The sequence below is a fragment of the Pelodiscus sinensis genome, chromosome 19, assembly GCF_049634645.1.
Source record: "Pelodiscus sinensis isolate JC-2024 chromosome 19, ASM4963464v1, whole genome shotgun sequence".
NCBI lineage: Eukaryota > Metazoa > Chordata > Testudines > Trionychidae > Pelodiscus > Pelodiscus sinensis.
In genome coordinates, this window is record NC_134729.1 from 9,277,546 (window position 1) to 9,293,110 (window position 15,565).

Sequence of the window (15,565 nt, forward strand, 5' to 3'; positions counted from 1 at the left end):
AGTCAACAGTGTGCCCTTGTAGCCAAGAAGGCTAATGGCATATTAGGTTGCATTAAGAGGAGCATTGCCAGCAGATCCAGAGATGTCGTCATTCCCCTTTATTCGGCTTTGGTGAGGCCACATCTGGAGTATTGTGTCCAGTTCTGGGCCCCCCACTACAAAAAGGATGTGGACGCATTGGAGAGGGTCCAGCGGAGGGCAACCAAAATGATTAGGGGGCTGGAGCATATGAGGGGGCTGATGTGCACCAGATGGTGCCAGGCAGCCTCCAGCCATTGCTGGCAGGCTTGCAGCAGCAAGTCCAAAAACTGGAGCAGCATGCCCAGGGCGAGCTCTGACTCCATGGTGCCAACTGCGGTGGCGTCCTCAATGGGAACCACCGACACAGACAGGCAGAGAGGAAAATGCTTTGCTGTCCCTCGGCGAGGTAGGCAAGCAAGTGGAAAAGCTGAGAACCGGCTGTCCAGGGGGGTCCCTTTAAGCACGAGCCTCAGACAACCTCAGACAGCAGCCACGCAAAGCAACTACTGACCTGATATCCTGCTGGAACCGGTTTCAGCTGCTCTTAAATGTGACCCAGCGTCCAATCGGTGTGGACGTGCTTTCGAATTAGCAAAATGCTAATTCGAATTAGATTTGGGGTCTAGATGCGTTATTTCGAATTAGCTTATTTCGAATAAACTAATTCAAAATAAGTGAGTTTGAATTAGCGCTGTAGTGTAGACATACCCCTAGAGAAGTGATTAGTCCCCTTTATTCAGCTCTGTGTCCAGTTCTGGGCCCCCCACTATGGAAAGGATGTGGACGCGTTGGAGAGGGTCCATCAGAGGGTGACCAAAATGATTAGTGGGCTGGAGCACATGACCTATAAGGAGAGGCTGAGGGATTTGGGTTTGTTTAGTCTGCAGAAGAGAAGAGTGAGGGGGGATTTGACAGCAGCCTTCAACTCCCTGAAGGGAGGTTCCAAAGAGGATGGAGAAGGGCTGTTCTCACTAGTCATGGATGACAGAACGAGGAGCAATGGTCTCAAGTTACAGTGGGAGAGGTCCAGGTTGGATATTAGGAAAAACTATTTCCCTAGGAGGGTGGTGAAGCACTGGAATGGGTTACCCAGGGAGGGGGTGGAATCTCCATCCCTAGAGGTGTTTAAGTCTCGGCTTGACAAAGCCCTGGCTGGGTTCATTGAGTTGGGATTGGTCCTGCTTTGAGCAGGGGGCTGGACTTGTTGACCTCCTGAGGTCTCTTCCAGTTCTATGATTCTATGAATGCACATTGGAAAAAATAATCCCAACTATATATACAATATGATGGGGACTAATTTGGCTACAACTACTCAGGAGAGAGATCTTGGAGTCATTGTGGATAGTTCTCTGAAAACATCCACTCAGGGTGCAGTGGCAGTCAAAAAAGCAAGTAGAATGTTAGGAATCATTAAAAAAGGGATAGAGAATAAGACAGAAAATATCTTATTTCCTCTATATAAAACCATGGTATGCCCACAGCTTTAATACTGCGTACAGATGTGGTCACCTCATCTCAAAAAAGATATATTGGCATTGGAAAAGGTTCAGAAAAGGGCAACAAAAATGATTAGGGGTTTGGAACAGGTCCCATGTGAAGAGAGATTTAAAAAACTTGGATTTTTCATATAAGAAAAGAGGAGATTAAGTGGGGATATGATAGAGGTCTGTAAAATCATTACTGGTGTGGAAAATGTGAATAAGGAAATTATATTTACTTATTCCCAAAATATAAGAACTGGGGGTTACCAAATGAAACTAAAAGGCAGTAGGTTTAAAACAAACAAAAGGAAGTTTTTCTTCACTCAGCGCACAGTCAATCTGTGGAACTCCTTGCCAGAGGATGAGGTGAAGGCTAGAACTTTAACAGGGTTCAAAAAAGAGCTAGATAGATTCCTGGAGGTTAGGTCCATCAATGGCTATTAGCCAGGATGGGTAGGAATGGTGTCCTTAGCCTCTGTTTCTCCGGAGGTGGGAGACAGGGGAGGGATCATGTGAGGATTACCTGTTGTGATCCCTCCCTCTGGGGCATTTGGTATTGGCCACTGTCGGCAGACAGGATACTGGGCTAGATGGACCTTTGGTCTGACCCAGTATGGCCGTTCTTATGTTCTTTTGTTCTTAAGGCAGCGTGGCAGGGACTTGGCGGGGCTTCTGCGATGCCCGGCCTTTCTCTGATGGGAGAGAGAAGATAACAGCTTGGTAACAGGCTCTGGACCAGACCCTCATTCATTCCACGCTGGCACTTCTGTCCACAGCTTGGTGGGAGAGGGAAGTGGGGGGGGTGTGCCAGGACCAGCCTCGAAACTCCAGCAGAGGGGACCCTGGTTACCCTCCTCTGAGGCATCTGCTCTTTGTCACTCCTGAGCAGGAGGGAGATGGCTCCTGGCAGCTGGGGAGACGTGGGGGAGGCCCCCAAGCCAGACAGAAGGGGCAGGGACGTGGCAGGAGGGAACCCCACAGAGGGGTGGGGCACAGGGGGCACAGAGATTGGAGCCCTCAGCTGCACCTGGTGGGGCAGCAGACTCTGGGGCTCGCCAGGCAGGAAGGGGGCTGCCCAGTCACACAAAGGACAGGCAAACAAGGAGCCTCATGTTCAGCGAATCCACCCGCCTACAGGTTCCTAGCCTGGGCAAAACTCACCCATTGGCAGGGGCTCCCTTAGTCCTGGGAGCTGCCCCGTTCCCTGGCTCTACAGATGGAGATGGGGGAGCCAGTGGCCCTGGAGAACACAGCTGGCTCATCACCCCAGGACACAATGGGCAGGGCTGAGGTCCACACACTGCCAGAACCAGAGATCCCCCGGAAGGCATGGGGGGGATGTGAGAATGAGGGTGCAGGAACTGGTGTGTTAGGAGGTGGAGTGTCAGGCCAGTGGCTGGCTGGGGAGGGAGACAAAGGGGAAAGTTAGGAGGAGGATGTGAGGGGTGGAAAGGAGATGGGGTGTCTGTGGGCTGGGGGAATGGAGGGAGACATCAGCCTTAGGCTAAGGCAGGATTGGGAGACACAAAAACATTAGAACGACTACGTGGAGGGGGCAGAATGTGAAGACCTGGGGTGTAGGATCAGACTGGGGCTAAAGGAACCTAGAACTCCCCCTATAGCAGCCAGTGCTCCTGCCCCACTCTCCACAGCGCCCCCTGCTGGGAGAGGCCCAGCTGGAGTAGCCAGGAACTCACCCTGCAGTCAGCACTCCTGCCCCACAGCGCCCCCTGCTGGGAGAGGCTGGGGCTGGAGTAGTCAGGAGCTCCTCCCCCCCCTCCACACAGCCAGGGCTCCTGCCCCTTGCCCCACAGCATCAGGGAACCGAAGTTCCGTACTGTCACTTGCACTGGGGCTCATATACAGCGAGTGCAGCTGTGGATCCCTGTGCCAGTCTGGTGGGTCCCTCAGGCCTCAGGGCACTGGCTCTGAGCGTGTCTGGGTGGTGTGCCATGGCTCCAGCATTAGAGTTCAGGGCCCAGCCGTGGCTATGCCCAGCAGGGCTGGGAGTGGGGGGGCAGGCAGTGGTAACCCTCGGCTTCCCTGGGGGCAGAGCAGTGCCCAGCTGTGTGGAGCGAGGGCAGCCAGGCTCCAGACTTTGCTGTGAATGGTGCTGGTTGCAGGGCCTGGCGCTGAGCCAGCCTGACATTTCGGGCATAGGGCCAGCCCCTCCCCCAGGCTGAGCTGTGGGAACATTCTTACTCAAGCGAAAGAAATGCCTTTGCCGTGCCTAATGGCTCGCACATGGAGGGCGGGGCCCTGGGAAAGGTGCTGCCTGCGTCAGGGGGCAGGGGGCAGCCCAGAACCCACCCCCACCTGGCGGGGGGGGGGGGCTCTTCACAACTGGGCACTCCTCACAGCAGGGCCAGGGGGCTGTGGGAGAGCTCTGGATCTAAACTCTTTCCTCTTCACAGGGTGATCATCTCTGCAGTCCCCATTCTGGGCCGCTCCCTTTGCCAGGGAACGCCCATGTAATAAGCTGCACTCACGCAGTGCTGAAATGCAGCCACCTCTGGGGTGGAGGGGTGGCAGACATTTAACAGACCCCCATGACATCAGCTATCCTAGACACCAGCTGAGGGTCCCACTCTCTCCCATGGGGGGGGTGTCAGCATGGGGACATGGATCCCAACCAGGAGGGGCCCTGACAAAGCCCCCAGCTGGAGTGCGAGGCCAGCAGGGCTGTGGGTCAGGACTGAACTGTGATTGTTGGAGTGGTGCAGAAATGGAGGGCTCAGTGCTCAGTGGAGGGGAGCCAGGCTTGGTGGGGTGGAGTCCTGGCCAGCCCTGCAGCAGAGGGTGGATTGTTTCCATGTGTTGGTGGCTGGGCCTGTGTTTGGGTGGGATGGGAGGGGGGGGACACACAATCTGGGCTTGATTTGAGGCCGGCTGTTTCCCCAGCTCCATTTCTGTTTTAAGCAAAAGCGTGTGTCCTCCCCTCCCCTTTTCACCCCAGCGCCCCCAAAAGCCCAGCACCTCCTCAGACTCCCCCTTGTCCTGTCTCCCCATCTCTGTGGGCCCCTAGGCTGGGAGCCCCTAGGCTATTCAGCCACAACCCCTGGACTTCCTGCTCCCCAAAGCACCCAGATCACTCACCCCCCTCCACAACCTTCCTGGTCCTGCACACTTGCCCCACCCCCCTGGCAGCCACACTGGGGGGGCGCAGCGGGGCTGGGGGCAGCAGGGTGGAAGGAGGAAATAAGGGCAGGCAGGGGAGGGGTACAACGGGGGCAGCAAAGCAGGAGATGCAGTGGGGCAGGGTCGAGGGCAGCTCCAAGGGCTCTCTCCAGCGCTGGGGAGATTCCCTCGGCCCAGGCCTCTCTCTGTGTCTGGGAGACTCCTCCCCAGCCCTAGCCCCAGCTCATGCTCTCCCGCATGCCGATGCCTGACCCGGCCTGGGCCAGCCTGGGAAAATGCTGCTCTGAATCCAGCCTCCTTCCCTTCTTAGCATGTGCAGGACCGGGGGGAGAGGGGGGAGGGGCGTCTTTCCGGGTTCACCCAAGCTGGCCAGCCCTTTCCCAGAGGGAGAACTCAGGACTGGGACCTGCTGCCTCCTCAGAGCCAACCTCAGAGGGTGCTAACTCAGAACCCAGTGCTGCATTCCAGCTTTGAAACAACCCTGCCCCTAGCCCAGAAGCTGTGAGCTTCCGGGTAGCAGTGTCCTGCTCTGACGTTAGCCTGGGAGCCCAGCAGAGGGCGCTATCACACTGAGAGTATGTGTGGTTGGTGGGGATGGGTGTGAGGCTGAGAGTCAGGGCTCCTGGGTCCAGGCTCCAGGTCTGGTAGTGCAGATGGGATTGTTGGGAGCACAGCCCCTGTGGGAGGAGACATGGAGCTGGTGGGGCAGCTGAGTGTGCCGGGTGTGTGTCTGTGTGTAGCTGCAGGGACTTCTCCCCACCGGGCAGAGGGGCTCCTGGCTTGCCATCTGCACGGCCCTGTGTCACCTTTGCCCCAGGCCCCCTCTATCCATGGGGTAGGCCCAGTAGAATAGGAAAAACCTGACAATAAATGAGATCATGTGACCCCTGCTGTGGTATGAGAACCATGAGCCTCTGCTTCTTGTGCCCTGCACTGCATGGCCAAACAGCGAGTCCTGTGCTAGCTTAGGGGCCAGGGAAGCGGCTTGCAGCGATTCTGCCTGTGTGCCAGGGAGCGGTCCATGAGCGAGAGGGTGTTGTCCTGCGTCATCAGTGCAGGGTTAGGGGTCCTGCCTAGAGGGGAGGCTGGGAGCTGCTTAGTGTGCTGGGAATGTATAAATAGGGGCTATTTATACTGCACCCCAAGGAGCCAGGGCCTGCCCCACGCAGCTATTTGTGTTCCACTTCCTCCTGCCCTGCTGCCCTTTTCTTCCAGCTTCCTTTATTTATAACCTGGCCTCTACTGACCCACCCCGCTCCTCAGCATGGGTTCTCTGCCCAGCTCTGGGGAGAAGGAAGGACCAGTGGGTTAGAGCTGGCGGAATGGGAGCCAGGACTCGCTGTGCTGAGGGGATGGGGTGGCAATGCCCCAGTGTGGGGCTAGGGGGCGCTGTGCTGAGGGGATGGGGTGGCAATGCCCCAGGGTGGGGCTAGGGGGCGCTGTGCTGAGGGGATGGGGTGGCAATGCCCCAGTGTGGGGCTAGGGGGCGCTGTGCTGAGGGGACGGGGTGGCAATGCCCCAGGGTGGGGCTAGGGGGCGCTGTGCTGAGGGGACGGGGTGGCAATGCCCCAGTGTGGGGCTAGGGGGCGCTGTGCTGAGGGGACGGGGTGGCAATACCCCAGTGTGGGGCTAGGGGGCGCTGTGCTGAGGGAATGGGGTGGCAATGCCCCAGGGTGGGGCTAGGGGGCGCTGTGCTGAGGGGATGGGGTGGCAATGCCCCAGTGTGGGGCTAGGGGGCGCTGTGCTGAGGGGACGGGGTGGCAATGCCCCAGTGTGGGGCTAGGGGGCGCTGTGCTGAGGGGACGGGGTGGCAATGCCCCAGTGTGGGGCTAGGGGGCGCTGTGCTGAGGGGACGGGGTGGCAATGCCCCAGTGTGGGGCTAGGGGGCGCTGTGCTGAGGGGACGGGGTGGCAATGCCCCAGGGTGGGGCTAGGGGGCGCTGTGCTGAGGGGACGGGGTGGCAATGCCCCAGGGTGGGGCTAGGGGGCGCTGTGCTGAGGGGACGGGGTGGCAATGCCCCAGGGTGGGGCTAGGGGGCGCTGTGCTGAGGGGACGGGGTGGCAATGCCCCAGTGTGGGGCTAGGGGGCGCTGTGCTGAGGGGACGGGGTGGCAATGCCCCAGTGTGGGGCTAGGGGGCGCTGTGCTGAGGGGACGGGGTGGCAATGCCCCAGTGTGGGGCTAGGGGGCGCTGTGCTGAGGGGACGGGGTGGCAATGCCCCAGTGTGGGGCTAGGGGGCGCTGTGCTGAGGGGACGGGGTGGCAATGCCCCAGTGTGGGGCTAGGGGGCGCTGTGCTGAGGGGACGGGGTGGCAATGCCCCAGTGTGGGGCTAGGGGGCGCTGTGCTGAGGGGACGGGGTGGCAATGCCCCAGTGTGGGGCTAGGGGGCGCTGTGCTGAGGGAACGGGGTGGCAATGCCCCAGGGTGGGGCTAGGGGGCTCTGTGCTGAGGGGACGGGGTGGCAATGCCCCAGGGTGGGGCTAGGGGGCGCTGTGCTGAGGGGACGGGGTGGCAATGCCCCAGGGTGGGGCTAGGGGGCGCTGTGCTGAGGGGACGGGGTGGCAATGCTCCAGGGTGGGGCTAGGGGGCGCTGTGCTGAGGGGATGGGGTGGCAATGCCCCAGGGTGGGGCTAGGGGGCGCTGTGCTGAGGGGACGGGGTGGCAATGCCCCAGGGTGGGGCTAGGGGGCGCTGTGCTGAGGGGACGGGGTGGCAATGCTCCAGGGTGGGGCTAGGGGGCTCTGTGCTGAGGGGACGGGGTGGCAATGCCCCAGTGTGGGGCTAGGGGGCGCTGTGCTGAGGGGATGGGGTGGCAATGCCCCAGGGTGGGGCTAGGGGGCGCTGTGCTGAGGGGATGGGGTGGCAATGCCCCAGGGTGGGGCTAGGGGGCGCTGTGCTGAGGGGACGGGGTGGCAATGCTCCAGGGTGGGGCTAGGGGGCTCTGTGCTGAGGGGATGGGGTGGCAATGCCCCAGGGTGGGGCTAGGTCTAGGTGCCTCTCCCCTCTCTGGCTCTGGGCACTGCTCCAGCCTGCGTATACAATGGGCTGCTGTTCGGACCTTCTGCCACAGCTGGCCGGTCACTGGAACAGCTGGCTGCCTGGGCACCTCATCCTGCTCTCCTGGGCTGGAGGCCCTGGGGAGGGACAGGAGCAGCTGGGAGCTGACAGCTCCCCCTCCCTCCATTTCCAGACAGCCCCAGAGCCTCTTCCCAGGGGCCCAGGAGACGCTAAGCAACAGGAGCAAAGTGGGAATTTTGCTGCCATAGGCCCCTGCCAGGCCTCTGGGCCCAAGAGACCCCACCCTGACCCCCGGGTCACAGACCTTCCTTCTTCCCCCACCCTTCACACACAATCCCTCTGTCCTGTCTCGGTCACCTCCCACAGTTACCTCCCCATGGCCCGTCTGAATCACACACACCCCGTCACTCCCCGCCCCGCCCTGTCCTGTTCACACAGAGGTCCTCCCCAGTGCCCTGTCCCACTGCACAAACACCTTCTCCCTGGCCCCTGGCCTGGTCACACAACCCTGCCCCCCCATGCCTCCCACTTCACACAACCCCATCCTGACCCTGGGGGTCTCAGCCCTCCCCAGGACACACAGAGCAGCCCCGTCCCCCCACTCCGCCCATGGCTTGTTTTGTGTTCTCCTCCCGGGGCGACTGGCAGAGCTGGGAAGGGAGCTTGGAGTGGGGCAGGCTGGGGTCAGATGAGTCCAGCGCTGGGCAGCCTCTGGGCCTGACTCGGCCATTTCTGGCTCCAGGCCTGGGCAGCTCTGGGGCATCATTCTCAGCTCAACCAGCGTATGGGGCGACAGGGCTACCTTGGCAGAGACAGGCAAGATGCTGCCAGCTCCTGCCAGCTCTGCCAGTGTCCCTCAAGACTGCAGCTAACCCAGCCCCAGCTCCCCAGGTTCCCTTGCTGCCCCCCATGCCAGGTCCTTCCCCCAGTGACCAGAGGGGGGGGATTCAGCTAGTCTGGAATGTGCCCAGGCTGCTTTTCCTGATCCACCTTCCAGCACCAGGGCTGGGCAGGACCCACTGGTTCACTGCTGCCAAGGGCCTGCCAGGGAAGGGGGGAGCAACCCCCCCGCCTGGAGTTGGAGAACCAGAAATTCCTGCTCCCTGCAGAGCTTGCCTCCTCAGAGGGGGGTGGAGAGGGAGGCCCAGGGGGGTGTGAGGTGGGGGCAGAGAGAAGAGTGGGGGGATGGGGAAACAGGATACTCGCCATAGAGGAGGGATGGGGGATGGGGGGAGACCCAGGGCAGTTGGGGGTAGGGCGGAGGCTTGGGGGAATGGGGCAGAGGGAGCCTGGGAGGCAGAGATTAGATCCAGGGGATCGCAGGGCAGGGGAATCCCAGGGGGGCAGAGGGGAGGCCCAGGGGATCATAGGGGCAGGGGAACCTGGGAAGAGGGGGGCCAGAGGGGAGGCCTAGGGGATCGCAGGGCAGAGTATTATTTCAGTGGCTGACTTGGAAAGGTCTTTAGCAGTTTTAAGAGGCAGAGAAAAATCCAGACTTGGCCCAGGAGCCTCGCCTTCCCCAGCCCCATCTGGGCTCAGGATTAGCCACACAGCCCCAGCACAAACTCTAGCAGGAGGGAGCGTGTCCCAGTGGTTACAGCATGGATCCTGGGAACAGGGTTCCTGGATTCTGGCCTGGAGCATGGGGGCTGGTGGCTAGAGGCTCCAAGTGGGATCTTGGTCCTCGGGGGAGATTCTCTCTCCTGGGCTGAGACAGACCCTGGAGCCAGTGGCTCTGATCTGCAGCCCAGTGGCTGGTGGATGGGGGTTTGAATGTGTCTGGGGAATTGCGGGAGAATGGTCCATGGGGCTGGAACACTGGGTTGGGATGAAGGGGGAGCGTCTGCCCCAGGGAGGTGGGGGAGGATTCTTCATGGAGGGTGGCTTGGGGGGAATGCAGCCCCTCCCCCCCAGCTCCATTGCTGGATCCAGAGCACAATCCTGCCTTCTTGCCTTTGGGGCTGGGCCCCCCACCTGGTTTGGATTGTCTGGGGCAGGTGAGGAGCAGCTCTTTGTGGGCTCGGCCCCATCCCCGTCATGGTGTTAGCAGGACAGCTCAGAGGCCTCTGAGGCTGGACCCCGCAAGTCCCTGCCCCCAGGCTGCCTGTACTCTTAACCCAACCACCCCATGCATCCCCACAGGCTCTGGGGCTTCTGGCCTGAGCTGCCCTCCCCACACCTGCAGGCCAAAGTGGGGGTCTGAGAGTTGGGAGAAAGTGAAACTTCTGGGTCCTCCCTCACCTTCCTGCACAGCTCCCGCAGCCATTCCTCCTGTCGGAGCCCGAGTGGGGAGCTCCCAGGAACAAAGCCAGAGCCTGGGAAAGGGGAACCAGCTCAGCTGTGAAGGCCTCCCTCTGCCCCCAGTCACACCCTGACCACCCAGCTGTCCCCCGGACCGCCGAGCACACTGCTTGGCTCCCCCAGCCACTCCCTAGCCGGACCCCTCCTGAGAGCCTAGAGCCCCCCAGCTAGGAGGCCATTTATGTCTAGGCCACACAATTCTTCCGGAAAAAGATACGCAGTGAGCTGCAGTTTGCATATCTTTTTCCGCTTCTTGTTTCAGAAGAGGCTTTTCCAACATTTGGCTTGTCTACACTGGGCCACATGTGGGAAAAACCCCTTTTTTGGAACATCCTTTCTGCCTCGTAAAACAAGATTTACAGGGATGCCGAAAAAACATGTCGGCTTTTCCAAAAAACTGTCAGAAGAGCAGACGTGTTCCTTGGACACAGCAGAGTTTTTCCGGGATACCTCTGGACGTAACCTTACACTTCTGCGAATTAGTGCCTCTGTGCAGAGACCAGATCAGCACTGACCTGGAAGAGAGGGGACTGTGTGTGCATGTGTACATGTGTGCGTATGTGTGAGCGTGTATGTGCGTCTGTGTACACATGCACATGTGTGTGTGCCTGCACACACTACAGTACAGGGACTTGGCCCTCTCCTTCTTGATTGTTGCTCCCTCCTCCCCCCCATTGCACTTTCTGTCCCTCTAGTCCATGGGTTCCCAAACTGGGGGACGTGCCCTCCTGGGAGTGTGTGAAGAAATTCTTGGGGGGCACGAGATGACCCAGCCACCACCCCCCTCAATCCCACCCCAACTTTTGCTCCTATTTTTGGGGAGGAGGGCGCAAGGGTTTCTTAAAAATCAAAAAGGGGGCATGATGTGGAAAAGTTTGGGAACCACTGCTCCAGTCCTTTTCCCAGGATGAGGGAGCCTGGGGCTGAGATAGCAGGGGGCTGTGTCAGGGTTGAGGAGCATCACATGAGGGGGATGGGCTGTGTGTCAGTATTAAGGGCATTGAAGTGGGGAGCTGCGTGTCAGAGTGGGGGCTTTGAGGTGGGGGGGCTCCGTGTTGGGACTGGGGGAATCATGGTGGGGGCTGTATGTTGGGACTGGAGGCATTACAGGGTTGGATCTTGCAGAGGGAATTAAAAACAACAGTAAAAGCTACTCTAGCCAAATAAATAAGAATACAAGGTGAAGAAATGGAACTGCTAAGAGCTGGGGATGGGTGAAGACTGAACATAACCTAGGCCTGGCTCAACACCTAAATGGATACTAGCCACCGCCTTTGATATTCGCATTTCCACATCAAAAGCTGTGACTGAGACACAGTCAGCCTGACTCAATTAGCTTCAGTAACTCTGGTCCTACCATTGACAGGGAACTGCTTTTGCTGTTAGGGTATGTCTAGACTACATGGCTCCGTCGACAGAGCCATGTAAACTAGTTTACAAGGCATAGGCAAAGAAGCGGGGATTTAAATAATCCCCGCTTCATTAAAATAAACATGGCTGCCGTGCTGTGCCAACGATCAGCTGATCCGGCACCGCGCGGCAGCCTAGACGCGGATCTGTCGGCTGGGGAAGCCTTTGCCGACTGATCCCTTATGCTTTTATTTAAATCCCCGCTTCTTTGTCCGTGCCGGGTAAACTAGTTTACATGGCTCCGTCTAGACATACCCTTGGATGTTCCCTGAATTGTGTAATTTACACTTCAACTCATCTGAGGAAGTGGTTTTTACCCAGGAAAACTTGTGCCCTAATACATTTGTTAGTTTCTAAGGTGCCACAGGACTGCTCCTTGCCTCAGATGTTAATGAAGCTAATGAGGAGTTTAAGGTCCGGGTGGCTAATGAGAGCTAGAAAATACCCCAACCGAGGTGGAAGTCAAACTCAAACAGCTTAGTGGGGCTACATCAGGGAGCCCAGAGAAACTCCATGCAAGAATATTAAAGGAACTGGCGCATGAAATTGCAAACGCAGTAGTAAACTCTGGAGTCATAGTCTATAGCTGGAGGTAAGATAAGGTAACTACGCTAAGATAGTTCCTATTTTAAGTAAGAGGAAAAATGATTGTGGAAACTACAGCCCTGTTTTTTAAATCTCAATTGTATGCACATTTTGGAAGAGAATGTAGTTAAGGACCTAAAGATGAAGAGTAATTGGCATAAAATACAACATGGTTTCACAGAGGGATGTAAAAGGCTACCCGGTTACCCGGTAAGTATGAGCTTTACTGGCCTGTTTATCGGGTAACTGGATAATGTGATCTAGGTTGGCTCTGATGAAAAATTGTTTCCCTAGGAGGAGGTGAAGCACTGGGATGGGTTCCCTAGGCAGGTGGCAGAATCTCCGCCCCTAGAGGTTTTTAAGTCCTGGCTTGACAAAGCCCTGGCTGGGATGATTGAGTTGGGATGAGTCCTGCCTAGAGCAGGGGACTGGATGTGATAACCAGCTGAGGTCTCTTCCAGCCCTAGGATTCTATGATTCGATGAATCAAGAGGACTGGACGGGGGGGGGGGGGGGGGGGGGAGAAGCCCCCTGCCTGCTGTAGGCTGGCTGGTAGGACCCTGACTACAGCAGTCCCCGGCCAGCTGCAGCAGCCCCCTACTCATAGCACAGCATGGCATATTGGAGCCCTGGCCAGCTGGAGCAGCACCCTTCTTGTGGCACAGCAAGACCTTGGCCAGACAGAGTAGCCCCCCGGCCAGGGCAGGACCCTATCCAGACAGAGCAGCACTCCACATACGGCGGGACCCTGGCCAGCTGGAGCAGCCCCCCCTCCCCCCCCCCCGCCCACAGCAGGCTGGCCGACCTCAGCCGCACAGTTCACTGGTTAAACTATTACAATTATATTGTTTCACTGGTTAATTTTTTAATGGATATTTACATCCCTAGTTGTACAAATGATAGATTGTGCCAGACCAACCTGATCTCTTTCTCTGCGACGATAACTGATGGTTTAGACAAAGGAGATGCAGTAGCTCAAATCCACCTGGGCGCCCGTGGAAATGATCGGTTCCATGGGAGACGATGGGGATTAATAAGAGAACTGAAAGGTGGCTAAGGAACTGGGGAAAGGGAGACTCCACTGGCTCCCACTGAAACGGGACCTGCCGGGCTGGAGGGAGGTTACTAGTGGAGTTCCACAGGGATCAGTCTTGGGACCAAACTTATTTAATGTTTTATGAGGGACCTTGGCACAAAACACACTAACAAAACTTGCAGATGACACGAAGTTGGGAGGCAATACAGAGCCCATACAGAGGACGACCAGACTATTATACAAAACAGGTGGGCAACCTACAGCCTGAGGGCTCTGCCTGGTGGAGGAGGAAGTGGCTCCCCCTGCTGTCAGTTCCTTTCCCTCCAGCTGGGGAAACAGCAGCACAGGGAAGTGCTCAAGTAGAGCCTTTCCCCCTGCTGCTCCCATTGGCCAGAACTGCAGCCAATAGGAGCAGTGGGGGGAGGGGCAGTGCCTGGGAGAGGCATGTGTGTGTGCACGTGTGTGTGTGTGTGTAGTCACTTGTGTCCCTGAGGAGCTGTGCAAGTAAGCGCTCCCCATCACCCTGACCCTGCACCCCCAGCCTGCTCTTGCACCCTACCTCCCTCGCAGATGCCACACCCCCACTCACCCCAGACCACTCCTGCACCCTCCCTCCTGCACAATGAACCCCTCATTTTGGCCCCACCTCTAAGCTGGGGGGACTCACAAAATCTACTATCCCTGGGCCCCCAGAAGAATTAATCTGGCCCTGGAAAAAGCCCTGAACCTCAGTCACTCCCTTCCCCAGGGCTGGAGCACAGGGCAGTGAGGTGTCTCAGTCAGGGACCTCATAAGTGAGGGTTGTTTTTTGGTTTTGTTTTTTGTTTTTTTTCTTCTCACGTTTGTATGTCCCCCAGCTAATTTTTCTGGCCCCCGACCTAAAAGAGGTTCCTCACCTTTGATATAAGAAGAATCTTTCTATTACTCCAGACCATGAAAACTGGAGTAATAGACAAGGGATGAAAACGAATAGTGCAAAGGGCAAGGTATAAACTGGAAGTTTGTTAGTTGCAAGTAACAGAGGAGAAAGACCTGAGCTGATCACAGCATGACTAGGGGTTTGTCTACACTGGAATGTTTTGTTGCCAAAAGCTGACTTTGGGTGACAAAACAGTGAGAGTGCTTACACTGCAGTGCAACTTCAATTGTAAAAACCACCCAGTTTTGGTGACAAAAATCTTCCACCCCAGCAAGAGACTTTTGTCTTTTCCCTTCCTTTTTTGGTTGACAAAGAGCCAGTGTGGACTCTACTGTTTGTTCTGTCAAGAGAACTGGCCTCCTCCAGTATCCCACAATGCCTGCCCTGATGGTTGTGCTCAGTGTTTTGTGATCTCTGCTGCCCTGCGGGCATGCATCCCTCCTCTTTCAAAGCTCGAGGAAGTGTCTGATAGCTGAATGAGCTGCTCTGTTTGGGGAACAAACAAGAGCAAATCATTGGAATGCTCCTGTTCTGCTCTGCTAGGAACAAAGCTGCAGGCAGACGGCTGCTGCAGAGGAAGGGCTGAAGAGGCTGCTGTGCTGCTTTGGCATTCTAAAAGGATCCACGGAAGGGAAGAGATCAGCTCTGCCTTCCCACCACACTGCACTGTGGGATGCTTACCCACAATGCTTTGCTGTCTGTTAGCAATGTGGCCATGAAATGTCAACAATGGGAGGCAGAAAAACCATTTTCACCAGTTTTCACTTTTGGTAACTTTTGCACGTTGACAACACTTTCATCGCCAGACATTCCCAGTGTGGACGTAGCCTAGGAGCTGCCAATGTGCTGTGACTGTGGAAAAGGCGAATGCATCTGGCAAGGTGTTTTCAGCAGAAGCAGGGAGGGATGTGTTGGTGCTGTCACGTTACTGGATTTTGAGGGGAGCAGCCAGATTGCTGCTGCACCCATAGGTGGGAGTGTTGGCCCCAGAAAATGGTATAAAGGGGGGCCATGTGGGGTGTTGAATAGAAGCTCACTGTCTGCTAATCCTATGTACGCTGTTTATGAGTATGTATAATGTCTGTGTGTGCAATTATAAGCATGTACTTGTATGGATACTGAATATTTCCCTGCATGTGCCCAGCCTATGGACATGCTAATCAGTGAGGCACTGTGGGACAATGGCACTCAATGGGCCAACGACACACCTAAAGAATGAGTGGTGACTCATACCTAAGGGCTACCAGCAGGGAACACAGGAATAAGGTGGACCAGGTGATCTGCTATAGCCAAGAAGAGACCAGGAAGGAGGGATAAATAGGCCATGTGGTGGACTCCATCTTGGTTCTCAGCTCAGCACTTCATCCCAGAGGCAGCAATACAGGGATTGAAGAGCCCGAAAGACCTGTGAACCCATCCTGATCCTAGGATGCGCAACAAGGACTCTTAAGCCAGCAACTGTAACATCTCTGCTAGAGTCTGCATTGGGAACTGGGAGATTCGGTGCATGTAATGTACTATCCTTTAACAACCTTACTCTCATGCTTTTCTTTCTTGTGATAATAAATCTTTAGGTGTTAGATGCTAAAGGATTGGCCCAGCGTGATTTGTGGGTAAGGTCCAGAGGGTAAATTGACCAGGGATCTGTGGCTAGTTTC